The sequence below is a fragment of the Pelecanus crispus genome, chromosome 4 (genome assembly GCF_030463565.1).
Source record: "Pelecanus crispus isolate bPelCri1 chromosome 4, bPelCri1.pri, whole genome shotgun sequence".
In the NCBI taxonomy this organism is placed as follows: Eukaryota; Metazoa; Chordata; class Aves; order Pelecaniformes; family Pelecanidae; genus Pelecanus; species Pelecanus crispus.
The window spans coordinates 26,095,415-26,118,488 of NC_134646.1; positions in this window are offsets into that span (position 1 = coordinate 26,095,415).

Below are 23,074 nucleotides of genomic sequence, written 5' to 3' on the forward strand. Positions count from 1 at the left end.
CCAATATGCTTTAGTGGTTTGTTTCAGGAAAAAAACAAACAGAATTTACCTAAGACAGAGCAGTCTTAGAAAAAAAATAGCTGAAGCAAAGCATTCACAAATGTGTGTATGAACTACAATGGGTTGATAAATAGACTAACTTGATTTAAAAGAGGAACAAAAGCTCTATTTTAAGCAACTGCCTATGGCCTAGTCTACGAAATGACATGGAGAGACTACCTGGTCTACTTTCTTTAGCGTCTGGCCTTTGTTATCAAAGAGAATACATTCACAGAGCACGTCATGCCTTAAGTGTGCTTCAGACAATAAATAAATGCTACATGTTGGCCAAATATACAGGAGCGGATTCCTTAAGAGACCTCTCAGTCTGGAAAAAACATGACTCAGTTTACCATGAAGAGGCATACATAGAAGCAGAAAAGGCACGTGTAGCCTTGTCTGAGACACATTCACTCCAGCTACTCTAAATCTTCCCAAAACACAACAGAAAACATGTGCAGTTTCATACTGATAACTTCTGTTCACAGGAACTTTTGCATTAGGGAAGATGAAGAGCTGCATTTGAAGGCACTACCTTTGCAAGAGTGAAGGGGAAAATACGGATTCAATGTTAGTTCTCTGCTGAAGCACAGCGTGGAGCTCACCTGAAGAACCCGTGAGTATTACCCACAGAGCAGAGGTATGGCACTTCCAAAATTAGCGCTTCCCTTCACACAGAATTAGTCTTCTGGGAATGAATATCTTCCCTTGCTCCCCAGCACATGCAACAAATATTTTAACCTTAACACCTTTCTGTCTTTCCTAAGCCTCGCTGAAAATAAGTGTAGGAGTCCTAGCTCTCATCTGTGAGGCTGAGGTGGTAGTGGTTATTGGGGGTACTGGTGGATGAAAAGCTGGACATGAGCTGGCAACATGTGCTTGCAGCCCAGAAAGCCAACTGTATCCTGGGCTGCATCAAAAGAAGCGTGGCCAGCAGGTCGAGGGAGGTGATTCTGCCCCTCTGCTCTGCTCTGGTGAGACCTCACCTGGAGTACTGCATCCAGCTCTGGGGCCCTCAGCACAAGAAGGACATGGACCTGTTGGAGCGGGTCCAGAGGAGGGCCACAAAAATGATCTGAGGGCTGGAGCACCTCTCCTATGAGGCCAGGCTGAGAGAGTTGGGGTTGTTCAGCCTGGAGAAGAGAAGGCTGTGAGGAGACCTTATTGCGACCTTCCAATACTTAAAGGGGGCCTACAGGAAAGATGGGGAGAATCTTTTTAATAAGGCCTGTTGTGACAGGACAAGGAATAACAGATTTAAACTAAAGAAGAATAGATTTAGACTAGACATTAGAAAGAAGTTTTTTACAATGAGGGTGGTGAAGCACTGGAACAGGTTGCCCAGAGAGGTGGCAGAGGCCCCATCCCTGGCAACATTCAAGGTCAGGTTGGATGGGGCTCTGAGCAACCTGATCTAGTTAAAGCTGTCCCTGCTCACTGCAGGGGGGGTGGGCTAGATGACCTCTAAAGGTCCCTTCCAACCCAAAGCATTCTATGATTATATGATTCTATGGTTATATAGTCTGCTTCCACAGAGCAGTGCCACCAAGCCTGACTGATGCACAGCCCTGGATGTGAAGGAACAGAGTGGTCAGTCTCCTCTGAGAAGCGATACAGGTTCAAACTGTCCTTCTTGTGTATGGTATTAATCACATCATTTTTTTTTAAAATAGTAAAAGTTTATTAACTCTTGTCTCTCTTCACAGACATGTGCCACTGGAACAACCCCTCTTCATGCTGTGTCAGCCACATGAAGATTTCTAGATGCCTCAGTTCTGGTCTGTGGAAAACAAACACAAAAGCAAAAAGATGGAAGACAGGATGAATAAAGGTACGTGATGAAACAGCACAGGTAAATTATGGCAGAGCAGGTTTCCAGCACTGTCAGGGAAGGGGCAGCTTCTTAAAGGCCCTTAAAGTCTCTAAGCCATTGCCTTTAAGAGCGGCAGTGGGCGTTGGGAGCAGGCCCTGCCCTGGTTGGTTTCCTCTGGCTGGGCCTGCCCAACCTCCCCTATCAGAGCAGCCCAGACCTGCTCCCTCTGTAGACTAAGTGAACGGCGTGGGGGCAAAAAATCCACAGGGCTTTTTTGTCCCCACAGAATTCACAGCCTACAGAGTGAGCAGGTCTGGGCTGCTCTGACTGGCTGGGCCTGCCCAGTGCCCCCTGAGCGAGCGACTCAGGGCAGGGCCTGCCCCTGAGGCCCACTGCTGCTCTTAAAGGCAATGTCTTCGAGACTTTAAGGCTTACTTAGGCTTTAAGGCTTCCTGTTCTTACAACTACCTTGGTGCTGGAGCTGAGTTTATGAGCAGTCTCTGGTCCCCAAAAGTGACTCTTTTAGCTATTTTCAGGGTGGTGCTGGCAAGGCGACAGAAATTCAGCTTCTCGCCTGGGCAGTGGAGAGAAGGTGGCTCTTCTCCAGCCATGGCATACTCAGGTCCCTGGGGCTAAGGCTGGGGCTGGGTGCAAGTCCAAGCCCTCTCGATGGCTTTCTGCTAATGCTTCTGTGGTGTAGCATGTCCTACAAATAAAATAAACCACACGTTCATTTTGCAAACCTGTCCATTGGTGTGGAAATCTGCCCCCACTGTGTGCCAATACAGAGGCCAGGAGGCAGGTTGGGTTGGATTTGGGGAAAAAGTTGCTGCTTATGTGCACAATGGAAATGGAGGTCCCTTGGAAACGGGGGCATTTATCTGGGTCATTAAATGGGAGCTGTGGGTCACTCACAGGAAATGGGGTGCTGTGGGTGGTGCCTGGAAAGTAATGAGAGACAGGCAATGACATCCAGACAATTACAGTCTTATGTTGGCATTGTCTAAAATGGAAAAAACAACAGTCTAGAAGGCTATAACACTGATTCTGTAGAACATTAAACTATTACTTTATGCTGATGATATCCTACTGTTAATTAAGGACTCGCATGCTTCCCCTCCTGCTTATAATGAATATTGCTCTCTGAGTACAAAGTTATCATTGCACAAAATTAATGACTCTGAGACTGCAGTGATGCAGCTTTCTGGAGTTTGCCCTTCAGCCCTGCTCACCTCATGGAATCTTAAGTGGGCACCCAAAAATATAGCACAAATACTTAGGGGCTGATATTAAAAAAGGCCCAGACAATGTAATTAAAGATCATTTAAATCCAATTATCGAGGAGGTAGGAAAAAATTTGGAGGGATAGCCAGAGCTAAATAAAAGCAAATGTGCATGATTCAGTAGTCCAGATTCTGCCCTCATTTGCAGTCCCATCAGGTTGTTAAAGTAGAAATGAGGGCATCGTGTAACTCAGCACCCTCAGAGCCACAAATGGTCTCATGACAGTATGTCCCACTGGCAGAAACAGTTGTGTGTGCATTGAGCTTATTTTGAGCATAAGTGTATAAATAGCTATAAATAGAATACGAAATTCTAACAATTACTAATAATTATGTTCCCAACCCACACCTAAAAAAAAAGACATACAGATAGGAATATGTCACCTACTACTGAAACTCTGCTGTTTTTTTAAGGGTACATAGGTGGATCACACAAGTACTGTATTCAGCACTACAGAATTTAACAAAGCCTAAACTGTACTACCAAGTTCACGTTTATCCACAGCCCAGGCTTCTGATGCTATAAAATAGCAAGCTTCCTTATCAGTCACTGTAAAACTTCCTGAATAGCTACAACAAATACAGTACTTTTCAGGTGACAGAAATCTCAGGGTGTGAGGATGAATTAAAGATGGCACAGGAAACATTTGAAAAGTACTTATAGCTCTCAGGATGAGAAATGTTAATATTCCCCCTAAATGACCCAACTTCATGTACCAAAATCATGCAGATTTTTATGGGGTTTATTATTGCTAAAAGGGATAATTTTGAACGAAAATGGCTGTATTTTAGGTAAGCTTGTCTTCTTTCCTCTGCCTCATACTGTAAACTAATATTGCTGTTAAGTGGAGGTTGCATTTCAGCAGTGGCTTGAATGGAAATATCTTTCTGGAAAGCACATGAAATCCTTTGTGATGAAAGGAATTATATAAATATAAATCAATTATTTTTTGAGTGGCTTGAAAAATTAAATCATGGCAGACAGTCTTATTCAAACACTTTTCTAAACTGTATGATTTTTGGCCATTCAAAATGTTCTGTGGAATTAAATTTATCTTTGGAAAAAGGCAGAGAAGATCCATTCCAACAAATGTGCTCAGATTTTTTCAGTCCATTGTAGGATTAGCCAGGTGGGGCAAGATAGCAGAAACGATCTTGCTGGGGAAATGATCGATGCTGTTGCGCATGATATCCACCTACCAAAACAGAAAGCCCTGATATGCTAGAGAAAGCAATGATATATATTTATGATAGGATGGAGGGTTGCAAATAAAAGGTGTCAATGAAAGAACAGTCTGGGCAGCAACAGGAAAAAACGAGAAGCTGTTGCTGGTATGAGAGCGTGATCTGTACTGTACATTAATGACTATGAAGAGGGTATCATCCTGCTATAAAACAGCTTTCATAACAGTTCTACAGTAAACACATGGAAGATAGCACTGTAAATACGTAACAAAGTTTGCAGAAAATGCTCAGCACATGGGAGTTTGTCTTCAAAACTGCAGCCTGAGAGGTGTGCTCTTCTCCTTCCCAGATACCCACATTCACTGACTTATATTCTTAGCAAATTTCTGCATGGGAAATTGCCAGCTTTCTGCACGTACATTGAAGCTGCACTGACTGTGAGCCCAGAGTTAAATTCAAAGAATGTCTAAATTGACAGACACACCTACAACAATCAAAGATCTCATTAAGATGTAACATTATTGTTTAAGGACTATGAACAACTTAAAGAGCTTCAAGGACATTGTAATCCCTCTTTGTGATCCGTGTTTGGTTGTAATAAACAAAAGGTCCTTTCATAGATCACTGATTAAAAGTAATAGAGAAAAGAAGTGGGAATGAATAGAGGCAGGTTAGTGCTAGAGTTCCTCCAGAGCTGATGTGGGGGGAACCGGTTCAGCTTATCAGTAAGAGGTTGGGCACAACAAGGTAGCAGAGTCTGCTTATGTTCCTAAATTATTCAAGGTTTTTAAACAAACAAAAAAAAAATTAACTGTAAATAATTGCAGAAAGATCTGTCAGAAACTGCCGGATAAAATCACAGACGAAGGTCAGGGTCAATAAATGCAAAGTAAAGCATATAGAAAAAAGTAGTAGTGACCATACATGCTCAGTAGTATGTTCTAAATCAGTTAAACTTCCCTAAGAAAGAGAGACATCATTGTTGGTCTAAGAAGTCAATAAATTAGAGGAAAGGAAAAAAGAACAGAACAGGAGACATCACTGTGCCATTGCATAACTCTAATAATGTGCCTGCACCCTAAATACCAGCTGCAGTTCTTGTCCTGGTCTCAGTAAGGATCCAAGAATAACTGGAAAGTGTCCAGAGATGGATTATGAGCACAATCAAAGGAATTAGGCAGCTTCCTATCCAGAGAGATGATAAGCTAGGCTTCGGTACTGTGGTAAAGAGATGACTGAGGGGGTTATGAGGAAAAAGGTCTCAGCTGGCAGAGTAGGGGAACAAAATGGTTACTATTTGGTATCTCTCAGAATACAAGAACCAGAGGCTGTCACATTAAATGTTCACCTTGCAGATTTGAAACGAACAGACCAGTACTTCTACACACACTACGTAACTAAACCAAAGAACTACTTGCCACAGGATATTCAAAAAACCAGCATGTTCCACAGTACATCAACATTCACATGGGTGCAAAGTGTAATTGTACAAACTCATACAGGACAAGGGCTATGAAAGAAAGATGCCAGAGCTAGCTCAGGAAACCTCCAAGATGTGGATCCCTAGAAGCTGCAAGGATACTGCTGTACACTCGCCCTACCCTTACCCTCTTCTTTGCCTGGGTGTTGACTACTGGTGTGCGAGGGAGCTCTGGTCTGACCCAAAACAGCTGCTGTCTTGGCAGATGAGGTACTCGGGTATGTTTACCCAAGATGAGCAGAAGTGCTTCTGCAGTGCATGTTTAATACTACAGCTCTTGCAGCATTACTGTCTGCATTCATCGTCATAGCATGACCAGCTAAAAATGATGGCAGAAAGTTGTCCGGAGTGGTTGCCATACACCATTTAGACTGAAAAAGGAGATTAAGAAGCCAGGTCTAACAGAAGACAGTAAGTTTAAGGGGACAGGAACAGATGGACAACCATTTTTGACACACAGTTTGGGATTGCAGCCAGATCATGAGTACAGCAGAGATGGAGTGTTAATCCAGACATGAAAACAACCAGCCTACATAGGTGCTGTGCTGGACACTAACTGAAGACAGAGCCGGGAGAGCGCTGTTTGGAAGAGAAGAAAAACAGGAGCACACAGTGTGCATTTCTGCTCTGCTAGGGAAATGATGCAGTGAAACACTGTCTAAACTGATAGAACTGAACTTAAATCAGGGACTAGTTTCTCATCTCAAATAAATCAGGGTGGCAGTAGTGAAGCCACAGAATCAACTATCTGACAGATCTTCACCAAAGTCAATACCCTTTAACACTGATATACCTAAATTGCCTAGTGTTACAGAAATCAGTGTAGCTGTGTTATGTTTTACCTATCCCAGTCAGTCTGCCTAGGTTTGTTTTCTTTCACCAAAAAACCCCAAACAACCACCCTGCAAATTGTCTCTAAATAGCCTCATCAGAAATTTGAGCTTTGTTTATTGCTCTAGTTGTTTATGACATCGACAGGAACTAAAGTTACTGAAGATCAGACTATATTTTTATTTCAGAGTTTTATTTTAGAGTACAGAGTATTGTTTAGAGTCAGTATTTTAGAGTGTTTCCATCACCAAATTTCTGTGCTGGACCTCTCTTTGGTAGCCACAACAGCATGAAGCTGTGGCCTTTCAGAGGCAGAAGAGGCCAATGGACCTCTTGGCCCTATTTCTTGAGCTACTTTCAACTTTTCTCACAGGTTTTGGAAGCTAAACCCTTGCTCTCTAATTTTTGTCCCATCATCTGGCTTGTTGACTTCAATTGCAAGTTCTCCGGGGCAGAGCTCCTTTGTCTCAGTACAATGCCTGCAGTCTTAGTCTGGGTCTCTGGGTACTACCATACTACAAACGATATGTAATAATAATTTTGTATTTGATCAGCTGCCTTGTAATAGCTTTTTTTCTTCTGGGCTTTAAACTTTTTTATTTGATTGCATCCTTGCCCTAATTTCAAAGATGGAAAATAATAGATTTTCTAGAGAACAATCCCAAATGTCATATCTACAGCTGATCTGCAATTCAATATAATGGTTCTTTCCTTTTTGATGATTTTTTTTTCCTTTCAGATTTGAATAATATCATTTGTGTGATGTTACTCAATCTCTGTGTTTTAATTTGAAATCCTATTTTTAATCAATTAGGAAAAAATGACCTAATTAAGGAGTAATTTAGGCCAGTAACTTAAACATTGTTTTATAAAGTAGCTGCATTTAATTGGAAATGTGCTCAACTACTGCATTGCATTAGCAAGTAATTTGGAAGAATCAGCCAATGGGATCCCCTGACTGCTAGTTCAGAAATGATAGTGACAAAGCTGATGTCCAAAGCAGCCTGATGATGAACTTGGATTTTATTAATAGCTTTGCTATGAGCCTTAAGGTCCGAGCAACTACAGCCTCTCATTATGCTAGACACAAACACACAGCAAGTGACTGCTGGCTCCCAGGAGTCAACGCTGAATAGTTCTGAAATGACGTGATGGACAAAGCTCAAGAAGCAAGAAGAACCCAGAGAGGGGATCCGACTTGCTCACCCACTGTCACCAGCTCAGTCAGTGGCAAAGCCAGCAATAGCCCTCAGCTGCCAGAGTGCCCCCCTCCAGAGAACCAGGCTGTCACTAGCTAAAGCACCTGCTAATAAAAATTCCTAAAAACTCTACAGCACCTTTTTCTCCCTGTATTTCCCCTTAGCTAGTAGAGACCCTAGCACAAGACTTGTCAGAACTTTGCCTAAAAATGCCCACATGCCACAAAAGGCAGAAGGCTGTTTGAAAAGCTCGCTAGCAGTTTTTAGGAAAGAAATTCAGCTTTGGTACCCAGAGGATAGGTTACAGTTCACCGCTCTGCACTGGCTGCCATCAGCACCAGTGCGGCTCTCTCCCTTAGAGATGGCCCCGTCTCTCCACTATTGCTTTGCACTGGAGCAGCACCACAATACAGGTGGTTTTAGCATCAGAAAGGGGGACGCGCACACTTCTCTGATGTTTTTGTTCTGTCTGTGCCGCCTTTCATTCTCATTTATGATTGTTGCTTTGAGCATTGTGTACTTAAAATAGCAGAATGGAAGAAACAATTACGACTCTGCTCTGGGCATCAACGCACTCTTGAGGGGCCACTGGTTTCCAGCTGATCACCTAAGGTTGCTTTACTGCAGAGTAGGTATTGCTGGACAAACTTATCAGCGCATTATTTATTCATGCTGGCTCAGAGTTTGTCCTCAGATGACAGCTCGTGGGGAAACATTTACAAAGGCCTTCCATACTGACAGAGCCCTTGTCGCATGTTACTGCTTCATGACTAGGAGCAACAGCATTGTATTCCATTAAAAAAAAATACCCAGAGAATGTTTGCAGGATCAGACTGCTTCAGTTTTACACTAATACTTTTTGTCATTAAATTTCATGTTGGGCCATTATTTTTCTTCTGAATCTTTTTGGTGAAATCTGAGCTACAGAGGAGGCAAGAGACATTGCCCTCCACTTGGTATCTAAGTGGCTATAACACCAAGGAAGCCCCAGGAGTCCGAGAGCTGCTGTCCAAGGCCCTAGCAGGAACGCGTGCACCTTTGTGATGCTGCAGAGGGGACACTTCTGTGGAGGGGACAGAATTGGCATTTGGGTGATTTAGTCCACAGCTACTGATGCCTTGCTTCAGGCAGTGACCAGTCTCACTTGGCCAAGCAAAGCACGGAACAGCAGCCACATAAAACTCACCGAAGTTGAGCAGTACAGCAAGGCTGGTGCTCTGCATATCACCTCTAAAATCAAGTGTGCCTGGATAAAAGAACTCACGGCTTTTGTATTCAAATATTGAGTTCCCCAGGAGATCTATGTGAGGAGAGCACGCCTCCTGCTCCTTCCTTTAAGTCAATAGTAGCAATACGTTATCAGAACGCCTATTTTCCCAGATACGTTAAATCTAGTTGGATAAAGGTGAAAATGTTAGCTGTTTGCAGCCTGACACAGAGTTGGCAAAATCCTGGGCCCTTCAAAAGTATCAGCTTTGATTTTAAGTTGTGTCATACTTCAGGAGAGAGGATATGCAGTCACCTGACCTGGTGGGCTCCTTCAGTGACAGCTTCATTTCAGCCTTCAGACAGAATGAGCCCTGGAAACGGCGGTGCAGCATCCCAATCTTGCTGAGCTGTATTCACATATGAAACCCACCACTACCAACAGGATCTCTAGATTTTCAAAGGAATTCAGTGCAAGACACATCTCACCCTAATCCATCCATCTTACATGAACGGGCTAAATTGCCCTTCTGGAGGTGTTGACTTCTCCCACCTAGGTCATTGAGGGAGAAGAGACATCTGTTCCAGCATGCACTCTGACGTTTTAAATAACTAAAACCTGGTCATCCAAATTCCACCAGAAGACAGGGCCTGTTTGATGCATAAAGTACAAGAATACAAAGTAAAGCATAATCAATATTTGTTTGCCTTCAACCCAAACATAAACACGCTACAACAGTCTGATCTCCACAGTGTACAAGTGTTCTGTACCACAGTAACAGTGCCAACAACCAGCAACATGGTAAGACTTTGTAATACATCTGACCAGAAGTGTCTAAATTGCATGGAACTGCAAAGGGGGAAAAGGGAGGCTTGGATCCTAAAAATAAGATGAACAGTGCTGGGAGATGACATTCTCATCCCTTCTGGTTTTGGGGAGAGCTGAGGAGCATAAAAAACTTGAAGGGGGAAACAAGGCAAAACAGGGAAGAAAAACATCATGCACTTCTGTTCCAGCTTCCCTCCTGGAAGAGCTCTTGAGCCTGATCACGATGACCTCAGCCACTGAAACCATCAAGAGCTGTAGCCATCAGCGTGAGCTACTCAGCATTAGCCTCATTCACACTCACGCCTAATTTAGAATAAGATTGTTAAAGACTAATTGTTTGAATAAGTAGTGTTAATGATTGATAGTGATTAAGAGCTAACTATTGGCAATGTACTAATGAATGTCAATCTAGAAAAGTGCTGTTCTGAAGTTTGAAATTCACCTGATTTATCAGACATTTAAACACTCCCATCACAGCAATTGCTAATTCCCTAACTGAAATACATATATGATGCACATATATTAATTTGCAAGAAGCTGCTATGTTCCAAATGACCCACAGAGAATTCAGTACACAAACTCATTGAAATTCAGGAAGAATTTCAAGCCCAAACCTCTCCGCATTCCATCCAAACACATCAAAACTGAGCATTACTACTGCTTCAGCAAGCCTGGCAGCCTTCAGACTGTGTGATCAACTAAAAATCCCGTAATTTGATGCATGGATTAAAGATCCAGTTGGATCCCTCTGCCAAAAGACACAGCCTCAGGACCAGGATTTCTTCCACTAGCTTTAGAGGCCAAGGTTTTTGACGAAGGTTGTGGAGAGAGAATGCTACCTCAGCAAGGTGACTCGAGGTGCTGGATAATCCACTTTGGAGGCATCTAATTCTGTCTTGCAGCACGGAGAATCCATATCTGACCATCTTGTACTAAAGCAAAAGTTTTGTAACAAAGGAGAAACCCAATCAAAATGACATTATCCCAGCTGTATAATGACTGTCACGGTATGGTACGATGGCTGCTGTACAGTGGAAGACTTCTGACACAAAATAGGAACGGGCTCATGTCTCTATTTCATAAGACTCCACTGAGAGGAGTGGGTACCAGTAAAGAAAGATGTAATATGAAACAACATCTGGATGCCAAAGCCAGAGAATATCTATTTAGAGAACAGGGATTTATTTATTTTTTTTTTAAACTAAATAAGGATAATTAACCACTTGGCAAAACCATGAAGAGAAGTAACAAATTAGAAGCATACAATGGTCCATGATTAATGGCATAGGAAAAGCAAGTAAATTGTCCCTTCTGCCCCTGAAATCAATGAGCTATCCAAACTCTCAGCAGGTAGGAGTGAGGGGTTTGGGTTTTTTTCTTAAAAGTAAAAGCAGTCAATGCTTACTAATCAGCACCAGACTAGACATTTAAGAGGGTCCACAACTGCAACCTGTAAGCACTTACAAATTGCTGTCTTGACTGAGCATAGTGATGTTTTACAAAATAAAAACTATGTACATAGTAAATAGAGTGATAGTCTGTCTGGGTTTTGTTTGCTTTACATCTGCAAGGGAAGGCTGATTTTTGCACACCAGCTCGGACTTTTAAAGTTAATTTGAAACCACTCTTTTTCAACTGGTGGCACCTAAATTAACGTCAAAGCTGATCTTTCATTTGTTCAAATGAAAAACGTTAACACTGTATCATTTTATTGCCTCTTATAACACAAGAGCTGCTTATAAACTGCACATAACATGAACCCTTAACAATTAAAAATCCCTTGTACAAGTCTAAACCAATCAGAAAGTACGGGAAGAAATGGAAAGAAAGGCTGTGCTTGTGTCGGAGCTGAACTCATCTTGGCAGATGAGCAGCTTTCCCTCCCCTAAGGTAATGGGGAGGTGCTGCTTCCTACTCATGCTAGGGACAGCAGTAGTGACGGGTGCTGGATCAGAAAGCCTGAGCTGTGAGCGATGTTACAGGTGTCAGGCCAAGTCACCGAAATGTGCTCATTCAGAGCTGGCTGGGGCCAGAATGCGCTGATTTAAAAGGTAAACCAAAACCAACAGGAAATAAACCCAAATGAAAAAGGATTAGACAGCAGGCAAGGCTACCCTATAAATAGGCCCCCACTTTTTCTTCCTTTTAATACAGCCAGGGACCAAGGAGACCCATGTTTCCAGTGCTAATGGGCCTAGCTGAAGGCACTAAGACATCTTATAAAGAATGAGAGGCTGAGGGATTAGGAGTGATGGGAATTCACTGAGTGTTTGTGAATTAGCATCAAAGGATGATGCCTGACTCCATGGAAAGTTTGAAAAGCAGAGGTAAATGGAGATACCATTATAGAAGGAAAATAGCATGAACATTTTTCTAGTTAAAAACAATGTTGTTGTTATTTAAATGCAGCTCATTATACTTGTATGTTAATTTCTCTCCTGAACTTTAAGATATAGAGCAGACTGAGAATTTCTATTCACTCTTGCTTATCATGGAAGCACAGGGGATATTACTTTGGTAAAAGGATTAGCAGATGCTCAGGGTCTGGGTCTAGAGTGGGACTTCATGGTGTGACTGCAGCCTACATAGCCCATACAAATACTAAATGCTGCAACTGTGGGTGCTAAAGAAAGGCAGATTTAAAAAAAAAAACACACACAACAACTTTATTTCAGGAAAAATGGCTAAGAAAAGTGGGCCTGTTAGAAGAACAGTGCTGCACTAAGCGCAGATGGCTACATAGGAGTGGGGTTGTGTGGCTGAAAGCCCTGTGTCCACCAGGTCCCAGTGGCACGATCTCCTGATGGGTGTGCAGATGCTGAAAGCAATTTCTGAACCTGTGTGTCTGTATGTCTTCATTGCAAACAAAGGGTCACGCTGCTTCCTGCGCTAATGGTCCCTGACTTGCAAACACCAGAAACCAATTCCTAAACCGGTCCTTATTGCCACAGGCTAGAAGTAGCAGTCCCAGGAAACAAAGTAAGTGTTGGAAATAATGAAAAAGATGTCTCTATCATCTGCAACTCACTAGCTTTCAAGTTACTGACGTTAGTCATGGTCCTTCAGCTGCTGCACACAACCAGCCAGAAGATGAAAAACTTCATGAGTCACATACAGTCTTTCAGATGGTAGTAGCAGCAGTATTTGGCTCATCCAGCCCCCACAGAACCAGCACTCATTGCAAAGGGGAGTGAAAAAAAAAAAAAAAGTTGGGACTGACTCCAAAAGACCTTCCAGTTTTCTCTTCCGAGTTTCAGTCTGAGAAGACTCTATTACCATCACTGTGAAGGGAGTGGGACCTTTTACTGAAAGAGCTCAAGGGCTTCTGCAGAATGAGGCAGCTAGTGAGCTTTGATGAAGTGCAGTGCTGTGGTCGATTCTAGTAATCTTTTAGCTGCCCCCATAAAAAGCCTATTGGATTTGCCCACTGGTGCAAACGGTTCACTGCTACCATTTTCCATCAGTGTTCTGCTTACCTCCTTTTGTGACTAGTTTGCAGACAAAAGCTGCCAGCACCCCATTTGTGATGTGCACATGCCACCCCAGCCAAGGTCGCTTGTGTGACCCTGTGAAGAGCACGCAGGGAAAAGGCTCTTTCAAGCCCTGCTCAGTGGCTTGCAGCAGGCTGGCCCTGTCGAGCACTGCATACGTGCCCTGGCACCCTGTTCTCAAACAGCAGGTCCTGGCGCTGCTGCGTGCCTGTGCCTTCCCCTCCTGAGGAACCCCAACCCACGTGTCGGAACCCTCTGCCATGGCAAGCCCAGGGCAGGGACAGGTCTGGGGGCAGCCGCCTCCCCAGGATGGGGGCACAGAGGGAGGTGTTGCTGCCTGACCAAGCTGCATTTCCAGGGCGCCCCAGGGAAGGGGCAGAGCCACCCCGGCCACAGCCTGGCAGGGTTTGGGGTCCACAGTGGTGGGGGCCGGGCCTTCTCTGTAGGGAGGGTGCCCCCACCCAGCTCTGGAGTGGGGTGGATGGGACACGGGGCTGCGGGTGGCCCCCTCCCTTTCCCTGGCATCACACATGGGGCCTGGGATGGGGCTAAATCCTGTGGGCTTGGGTGCAAAACGGGGCTGTGACACTGGTCCCCAAAATGCGGGAGGACGGTGTGCGCCAGGCCAGATGTAATGCAGGCAATGACAGTGAAAGGTGATTTTCAGAGCTCAGACACCATCTTTGAGGTCAACCCTTTATTCAGTATTTGTACAATATTTTAAATATTTGTTAATGAATCAGTCAATACTTGTGGAACAACGACTCAGTGCTCGTTCTTGGCAACCCCACGTCTGGCAGTCGCAGCCACTTTCCCCCCAGCTGGGGGGTGCGGGGTGCGAGGGTGTGGCCGGGCAGAGCCATCGGAGCACTGGCCCCTCGCAGCAGCCATGCGCGCGCCCTGGCGCACCTTCCCCCACGACTTTCCCCCGCATGGCAGCGGCCGGGCCCGGCTCCCCCAGCGGGGCCCAGGGCAGGCGCGGGGGGCTCAGCCCAGGAACCGGCTGCGCTGGGGGGGCCGGGAGCGCAGGGCTGGGGACGTGGCCCCGGGGGGTCTCAGGGCGGAGGTGGGTGGGCAAGTGGCGGTGCCCGGGCGGCCGCACTGCCAGTGGCTCCGTGGAGGAGCAGGCGGGGCTCGGGGAATGAAGCCCAGAGGGTGGGAGCTGGGCACCCCCCGCCCTCACCCTGCGGGACTCCCGGCCGGTTCCCAAGCACCACCCAGGGCTCCCAGGACCATCCCCGACACCGCACGTGGGCCGGCACCAGTGAGGGGTTTGGGGCTCAGCCCCAGAGCTGAGCTGGGGGGTTTGGGGGCTCAAGACCAGGCACACGCAGCTGGTTTTGGGGCTCAGGTGCAGAGCCTAAGTCATGGTTTTGGGGTTCAAAACCAGGGTCATTTGGTGGGTTTGGGCCTCAAACACAGACTGGGGTATGTGGATTTGGGACTCAGAAACAAGTTCAAGGGGCTGGTTTGGAGGCTTACAAGCAGAGGTTGAGTCCTGTGTTCTTCAGGCCTTGAAAGGAGGCTCAGGGTCTGTTCTGGGGGCTCAAAACCAGGCTCCTATGGCTGGTTTTAGGGTCAGAAACACCAACTTAAGCTCTGCATTTTCAAGTACTTAAAAAAAAGTCCTGCATTTTCCAGGGACACAGGCTCACAAGCTTGTTTTGGGGGTGCAAAACCCCGGCTTACTTGACTTCAGGAAGGGAGGGCAAGTCACAGGCTTTGGGCCTCAAAGGGAGACATGTGTCCTTGGGGGTCAAGACCCAGCCCACACGGCTGGTTTGGGGGCTCAGGAACAGAGCTCAAGAACAGAACTAAGTCCTGTGTTTTCTGTACTTGAAAATGGAGACCAAGTCCTGCATTTTCCACAGTTGAAAATAGGCTCACAGGGCTGTTTCAGGGGCTTGAAGACAGAGACACAATCCTGCATTTTTGGGTCTGGGAAATGGGCTCCTGGGGCTGGCACAGACACCAGGTCCTGCACATTTGGGCTCAGGAATGGAGACCGAGCCGGGGCTGTTTCTGTGCAGGGGGCGGGAGGGTGTTGGGTCTGGGCAGGCGGGAGGTGGGCAGGGTGTGTGGACTCCGGCCAGAGGCAGGGCTCTGGTCGTGTTGGTCCCTGAAACTTGGGAGGCCAGCATGCACCAGGCCGAATCAAACATCTGAGCTAGGCTCTGGGGGAAAAGGCACCTTTCACACCTTCTTCATGTGTCCAACTTTTTATTCGAGGCGTGTACAACAGCCAGAATAGTCACTAACTCATTAGTCCATATTTAGAAAATGTACAATTATGACAGTTCATTTTCTAATGACAGTGATTGATTTACAACCTTGTCAAAGCCCACACTGCTGTAATGAGCAGAAGCTGTAATTAGCTTAAGGATGGGCAGGGCTGGTCCCAGCCAGGAGCAGGGCAGGCTGCAGCATCGTCCTCGGCGCAGGCAGCCCAGCTTCTTCCTCAGGGATTCGGTAACCCCTGGGCAGGTCCTCTCCCCGTCTCCTTTCAAGGGCAGAAATGGCGTGATCCAGTACATGTGTGGTTCCTGCTTGGCAATTTGTGGGGGCAGCACCACCAGCCCAGTCGCCCTCACTCGCCGCAGACAAACCCAGGACTGAACCGGCTCCTCTGTCCCTGGGGAGAAAGGCACTTTTCAGGGGGAAAACGGCCAGACAGCATCTTTGATTTCACGTTACACTTACACAATACTTTCTGTATTTATTAACTAATTATTAAATGTTTAATAAACAGACAATACTTACAAACTAATAATTCATTATTATTTAAATACTTGTAAATTGATTATTGAACACATACTCAACATTAAGCTATGATACTTATAATCAAGTGATGGCAGCACCAGCCCCTTTGGCTCTGCCCGCAGTCACCATGGGACAAGGAGCCCATGGTGGGGCGGGGTCTGGCGAGGCAGTGGGGCAGCAGTGCCTGGGTTTCACCTGCCCACGGGGCTGGGATGAAGCCACCCGCAGGGTCAGGACCTACCTCCGGGATCCTCCGGGATCCTCCGGGATCCTCTGGGCTCAGCAGAGCAGCCGCTCCCGCCCGGGGCTCTCAAAGCCTGGGGCGCAGCAGGTGCGCCTCGTCCCACCTGCTCCAATCAGCGCTGGCGGCGTCACCAGCAGGGAGCCAATCGGGCGGGGCCGCGGGGGCCGCTGGCCCAGTGTAAGGGCTGGGCCCAGCCCTGCCCTCAGCATGCCCTCAGCGTGTCCTCTGGAGCAGCAGCACCGGTGTGCTGGATGTGGCCAGGCTGGCTGTTGCTGGAGCAGACAGACTCCATCAGAGTGAAGGCATCCATCAGCATCCCCGCACTGCGTCTTTGTGGTTTCCCATGCCTGGCAGGTGGGTAGGGGTGCAGCAGCCCAGGGCTGGTTGCTGCTTGAGATAGGGCAGCTGGAGGAGGGAGCTCTTGGCTGGGAGCATGGCACTGGCCAGAGGAACAGGAGCTGCTATGGCCTGGTGTGCCTTACAGGGTGTTCACCGCTCCTGGCATGGTGGCTGGGCAGCCCCAGGCTCAGTGCTGGCAGCATGGGGCAGGTTGTGCCCTGTGTGATGGGAGGCTGGGGGAGTGGTGGGCCCATGGTAGAGCTGGTCACAGTGAGCACCAAAAGGAAGTGGCAGTACCCCAGGCAGAGCTATGTGTGTCCAGAGGATGCTGGTGGCCATGGACCTACCCCGGGGTGGTCCCTGCCTTGACCATTCTCACGTGGGTTGGTGTGATGCTCTGGGAATGCCATCAGCTTCTGCTGGATCATGGTGTGGCTTACCCTTGTGCAACTAAAATGGCTCTAAGAACCAGCTCACTGCTACACGTTGCTCCTGAAGAGGAGGTCCTTAAACCAAAAGCTGGAACATACCTATTGGGAAGCCTTCCAATGTTGGAAGGCTGTTCTGCTGTGAGGTGCCTGCCATGATGAAAAGGCAACTGCACAAAATCAACTAGCCAAACAAAGGAGAAGAGTCACCCCATGTACAAGAGAAGTGAAGGCCTGGCTCACAGCAGAGTTAGGTTTTGTGCATACCTCGCATTGCTACAACAGTCTCTGAAGTAAATGGGGACCGTGTAATTGCAGGTGCTGATAAACAATTTCCAGCAAGGAACAATGTAGTCAGACTGGCTGCCAAGCTAAGAAGGCATCTTATCCTTAAATGTGAGGAGGACCAGCCAGCTTCCAGTGTCTTCCCCTCAGTTAAATACTGGTCCATGCACCTGGAGTCAGCCCTGAGCTACCTAGGACTGCTGGTACTGCTATTTGTAACAACACACAGCCCTTCAGAGAAAAATCTACTCAGAGGGTCTAGACACGGGCAGTAAGGGGATGCTAAAGTGATAAAAGAGGAAATTAAAACAAAAATGGGGGTGATAATAGGGAAGAGGACACAAACAGCATCTTAGTACGATTTCTGGTGCTGCTGGGAGAAGGTCCCTCAGGACTTGGCCACCCCAGGGCACAGCCTCCTGTCCTTGCCTGCATGTACAGTGTCAGGCAGTTGCCAGACCAGGAGAGGAGGAAACTGCTGACAACTCGTAACCCCTATAGAAAGTAACGCTGCTACTGCAGCTGTAAGTGAAAAGTGTGGAGTTTTAGGATTGATAATGTAATTCACTTATCCATGTAACAAACTTACATTCAAAATACCTAAGTCGGAAGATTCCAGACTGCAGCATGATAGCAGCAGAAGGGCCTCACTGATCAAACCTGAGAGCCTTCATAGGGAGGGCAATGCAAAGTGAATTAAACTGATCAAAACATGTGCGCTAAGGTTAGATTAATGCCAATATGATGTGGCAGTGTTACTTTAATAAAGAAACTGTATGAACACAGATCTGTAACACTGTCTTTAGTTTTGATTCATAAAGCATCAATTTGCTCCACAGCAAATGAACTTCCAGGCCTTAAGTTGTGTTACTTGTAGCATGTACAGCTAAATGAACAGCTGTGTGAGGTGTGACCAAGTGGTCAATCTGCTCAGCCTGGTGGCAGAGCTATGAGAGAAAGTAGTAAGGTTGAGGAGCATCAGGTGGTCTGAGAAAGAGATAGACTGGTGGAGCCATGCTCTGCCCTCCCTGAGACAGGAACAACCACCAGGAAAAAAAATAAGATCAAGGGGATCCGGTATCCTCCCTGCAGAAGGCAGTAGCTTAAAGTAAAGGAGTGAATGGAGGCAGGTCCATGCTCAGGGTGACAGGCAAGCCACCCCCTTGCCCACCTCATGCTCCCAGGTGCCTCTGTACAAGAAGTACGAGGCACTGGATGTGGAAGGCCAGTCAACGGATGATGTGGATGATGGTCCGTCCACACCAGAGGTGTTGCCAAGGTCAGAAGGGCCTACCCCCATATCACCACCTCCTCCATGAGGAAGAAAAGATGGGTTATTGTCATAGGTGACTCCCTCCTGAGGGGAACAGAGGGTCCAATGTGCTGGACAGACCCTCCTCTTAGGAAGTCTGCTGCCTCCCTGGGACCCAGGTTAAGGACATCACTAGGAAACTTCCTAGCCTGGTACGGCCCAGGGTCTTCCATGTGGGTGACAATGAAGCTGCAACGCATAGTTCAAGTGCAATCAAAAGAGACTTCAGGGCCTTAATATGGTTGGTAAGGGGATCTGGAGCACAGGTTATTTTTTCCTCTATCCTCCTGGTTGCGGGCAGCAACACTGGAAGAAATAGATGGACCTAGTCTATTAATACATGGCTCCATGGCTGGTGTCACTGCCACAATTTGGGTTTTTTCCATAAAGGGGTGGCCTACATGGCACCAGGCCTGCTGATGCCGGATAAGATTCACCTTTCTCAAAGGGGGAAGAGGGTCTTTGTTGATGAGCTAGTGGGGCTCATTGACAGAACTTTAAACTAGACTTTAAGAGGGAGAGGGATAATATCAGGCTTGTCCATGACAAGCTGTGGGATGACACGCCAATGTTAGAGGGACCGTGTGTTAAGAAGGGCCCTCAGCCTGCTGCTCTGAGACATGCTGGGTACACTGCAGCACACTTGAAGTCTTACGGAGATGAGCCAGGGGCTCCTGAGGTAATAGGAGCCAACAGGGAAACACTGGTGAAATAACTCAAAGGACTTAAGGTGTGTTTCTCTAAGAAGGTGACACGGCTAACAGGCCTGCTGAAGTGCCACTACACCAATGCATGCAGCATGGGCAACAAACAGGAGGAGCTGGAAGCCAGCGTGCTGCTAGAAAGCTATGACCTAGTTGCCATTACTGAAACTTGATGGGATGAATCCCATGACTGGAGTGTGGCCATCAATACCTACAAGATGTTCAGAAGGGACAGGCGAGGAAGGAGGGGTGGAGGGGTTGCCCTCTATGTCAAGAAAGGATAGATTGTGAAGAGCTGTCTCTGAAGAATAGCCACAAGCAGGTTGAAAGCTTATGGGTAAGAATTAGAGACCAAGGCAACAAAGGGAACTTTGTGCCTGGTGTTTACTACAGGCCACCCCATCAGGGTAGCCTACTGATGAAGACTTCTTCCTCCAGCTACAGGAGGCATTGCACTCGCAGGCTCTCATTCTGCTGGGGGACTTCAACCACCCCAAGATCTGCTGGAAAAGTAGCACGGCAAGCTGTAGACAATCCAGAAGGCTCCTGGAGTGCATCAAGGATAATTTCTTAAGCCAGGTAATAGACAGCCCTACCAAAGGGGATGCGATACTGGACCTGATGGTCACCAATGCAAGTGAGCTCATCGGTGATGTCAAGACTGGAGGCAGCCTGGGCTGCAGTGAACATGCACCAGTGGAGTTTGCAGTCCTGAGGGATATGGGTCAGGTGAAGAGTAAAGTCAGGACCCTGGATTTTAGGAAAGCAAACTTTCAGCTCTTAAAAGAGTTAGTCAATAGGACCCCCTGGGAAACTGCCCTCAGGGACAAGGGAGCCAGAGCTGGCAGATCTGTAAGGATGCTTTCCATAGAGTGCAAGAGTTCTTGATCCTCAGGTGTAAGAAATCAGGAAAGGATAGCAAGAGACCAGCATGGCTGAGTTGAGACCTGCTGGTCAAACTAAAGGGCAAGAAGGAAATGCACAGACAGAGGAAGCAGGGACAGGTATCCTGGGAAGAGTACAGGGACACTGCCTGGTTGTGTAGGGATGGGGTCAGGAAGGCCAAGGCATGGCTGGAGCTGAGCTTGACACGGGATGCAAAGAATAACCAGAAGGGCTTCTACAGGTATGTCAGCCAGAAAAGGAAGGTCAAAGAAAGCGTACACCCCCTGATGAACACAACTGGCAAACTGGTAACAATGGATGAGGAGAAGGCTGAGGTACTCAACAATTTTTGCCTCAGCCTTCACTGGCAGTCTCTCTTCCCACACCTCTCGAGCAGATGGACTGCAAGACAGGGACTGGGAGAGCAAAGTCCCTCCCACTGTAAGAGAAGATCAGGTTTGTGACCACCTGAGGAACCTGAACATATATAAGTCTATGGGACCTGACAAGATGCATCCCAGAGTCCTGAGGGAATTGGCTGATGTTGTTGCCAAGCCAATCTCTGTGATATTTGAAAAGTCATGGCACTCAGGTGAAGTCCCTGGTGACTGGAAAAAGGGCAATGTTGTGCCCATTTTTAAAAAGGGAAGAAAGAAGGACCCTGGGAACTACTGACCTGTCAGCCTCACTTCTGTGCCTGGGAAGATCATGGAGCAGATCCTCCTAGAAGATATGCTAAGGCACATGGAGGACAGGGAGGTGATTTGAGACAGCCAGCATGGCTTCATCAAGAGTAAGTCTTCCCTGACCAACCTCGTGGACTTCTATGATGGAATAACTACATCAGTGGACAAGGGAAGAGCTACAGGTGTTGTCCGTCTGGACTTCTGTAAGGCCTTTGATGTGGTCCCCCCCAACATCCTTCTCTCTAAATTGGAGAGAGATGGATTTGATGGGTGGACTGTTGGGTGGATATGGAATTGGCTGGATGGTCACATCCAGAGGGTCGTGGTCAATGGCTCAATGTCCAGATGGATATCAGTAACAAGTGGTGTCCCTCAGGGGTCCATAAGCAGGAGCAGTACTGTTTAATATCTTCATCAGTGACACAGACAGTGGGATCAAGTGCACCCTCAGCAAGTTTGCAGATGACACCAAGCTGAGTGGTGCAGTTGACACACTGGAGGGATGGGATGCCATCCAGAGGGACCTGGACAAGCTCAAGAAGTGGTCCCATGCGAACCTCATGAGGTTCAACAACGCCAAGTACAAGGTCCTGCACCTGGGACGCGGCAATCCCCAGTATCAATACAGGCTGGGGGATGACCAGCCAGGTTAGTTGACCAGCCCGGTTAGCTCAGTTGGTTAGAGCATGGTGCTAATAACGCCAAGTTCACAGGTTTAATCCCTGCTTACTGCAGGGGGGTTGGGCTCGATGATCTTTCAAGGTCCCTTCCAACCCAAAAGCATTCTATGATTCTATGAAGGGATTGAGAGCAGCCCTGTGGAGAAGGACTTGGGTGAAAACCTGGACATGAGCCAACAATGTGCACTCACAGCCCAGAAAGCCAACCATATCCTGGGCTGCATCAAAAGAAGCATGGCCAGCAGGTCGAGGAGGTGATTCTGCCCCTCTACTCCACTCTGGTGAGACCCCACCTGGAGTGCTGTGTCCAGCTCTGGAGCCCTCAGCTCAAGAAGGACACGGACCTGTTGGAGCGGGTCCAGAGGAGGGCCACAAAAATGATCCGAGGGCTGGAACACCTCTCCTATGAGATCAGGCTGAGAGAGTTGGGGTTGCTCAGCCTGGAGAAGAGAAGGCTCCAGGGAGACCTTATTGCAGCCTTTCAATACCTAAAGGGGGCTTATAAGAAAGATGGGGACAGACTTTTTAGTAGGGCCTGTTGCAATAGGACAAGGGGTAATGGTTTTAAACTAAAACAGGGTAGATTTAGACTAGATATAAGGAAGACATTTTTTAAAGTGAAGGTGGTGAAACACAGGAACATGTTGCCCAGAGAGGTCGTAGATGCCCCATTGCTGGAAACATTCAAGGTCAGCTTGGATGGGTCTGAGCAACCTGATCTAGTTAAAGATGTCCCTGCTTGTTGCAGGGGGCGTGGACTAGATGACCTTTAAGGGTCCCTTCCAACCCAAACTATTCCATGATTATTCATAATTCCATGATCATTAAAAAATCTGATACTATGCACGAGGAATAAGCAAATCACAGGAGATGAGGTGATGCGAATGCTACAAAACTGCCTGAAATAAAGCATTACCAGCAGTTTTGATCAGTAAAATCCATGATACAGAAAAAGCATTAAGAGGAGTAGTATGACTGATGAACAGACAGGACTTTGAAACACCCTGTTTAAGTGTGTATCGGTCACAACAAATACTGGCCAAGTCGGGTAAACAGATACATCAAGTTTTGCAGGGAATTCAGTTCTCTATAAGCAAGTCACAGTTGTGAGATCATTGTAACCAAGAGGAAATGAGTGGCTCCTGCACGCACTTTGTGGGCACTGCATTTCGGGGACCTCAGGATTGCCTCATGGATGGCTTTGAGAATAGGGTCAATGTGGTTAACTTCCCCTCCTGCATTTCATAAAAGTCTGGGTAAGTCCAATTTTACACTCTCATATACCTTGATTCTTGACTGATGAACTTGGTATTTTAAGGACTCAAAATGAGACTGTTCCATGCCTGCTCTGTGGAGCAAACTGTCTCGGGGACTCAGTAATGAGAGCAGTCTCTA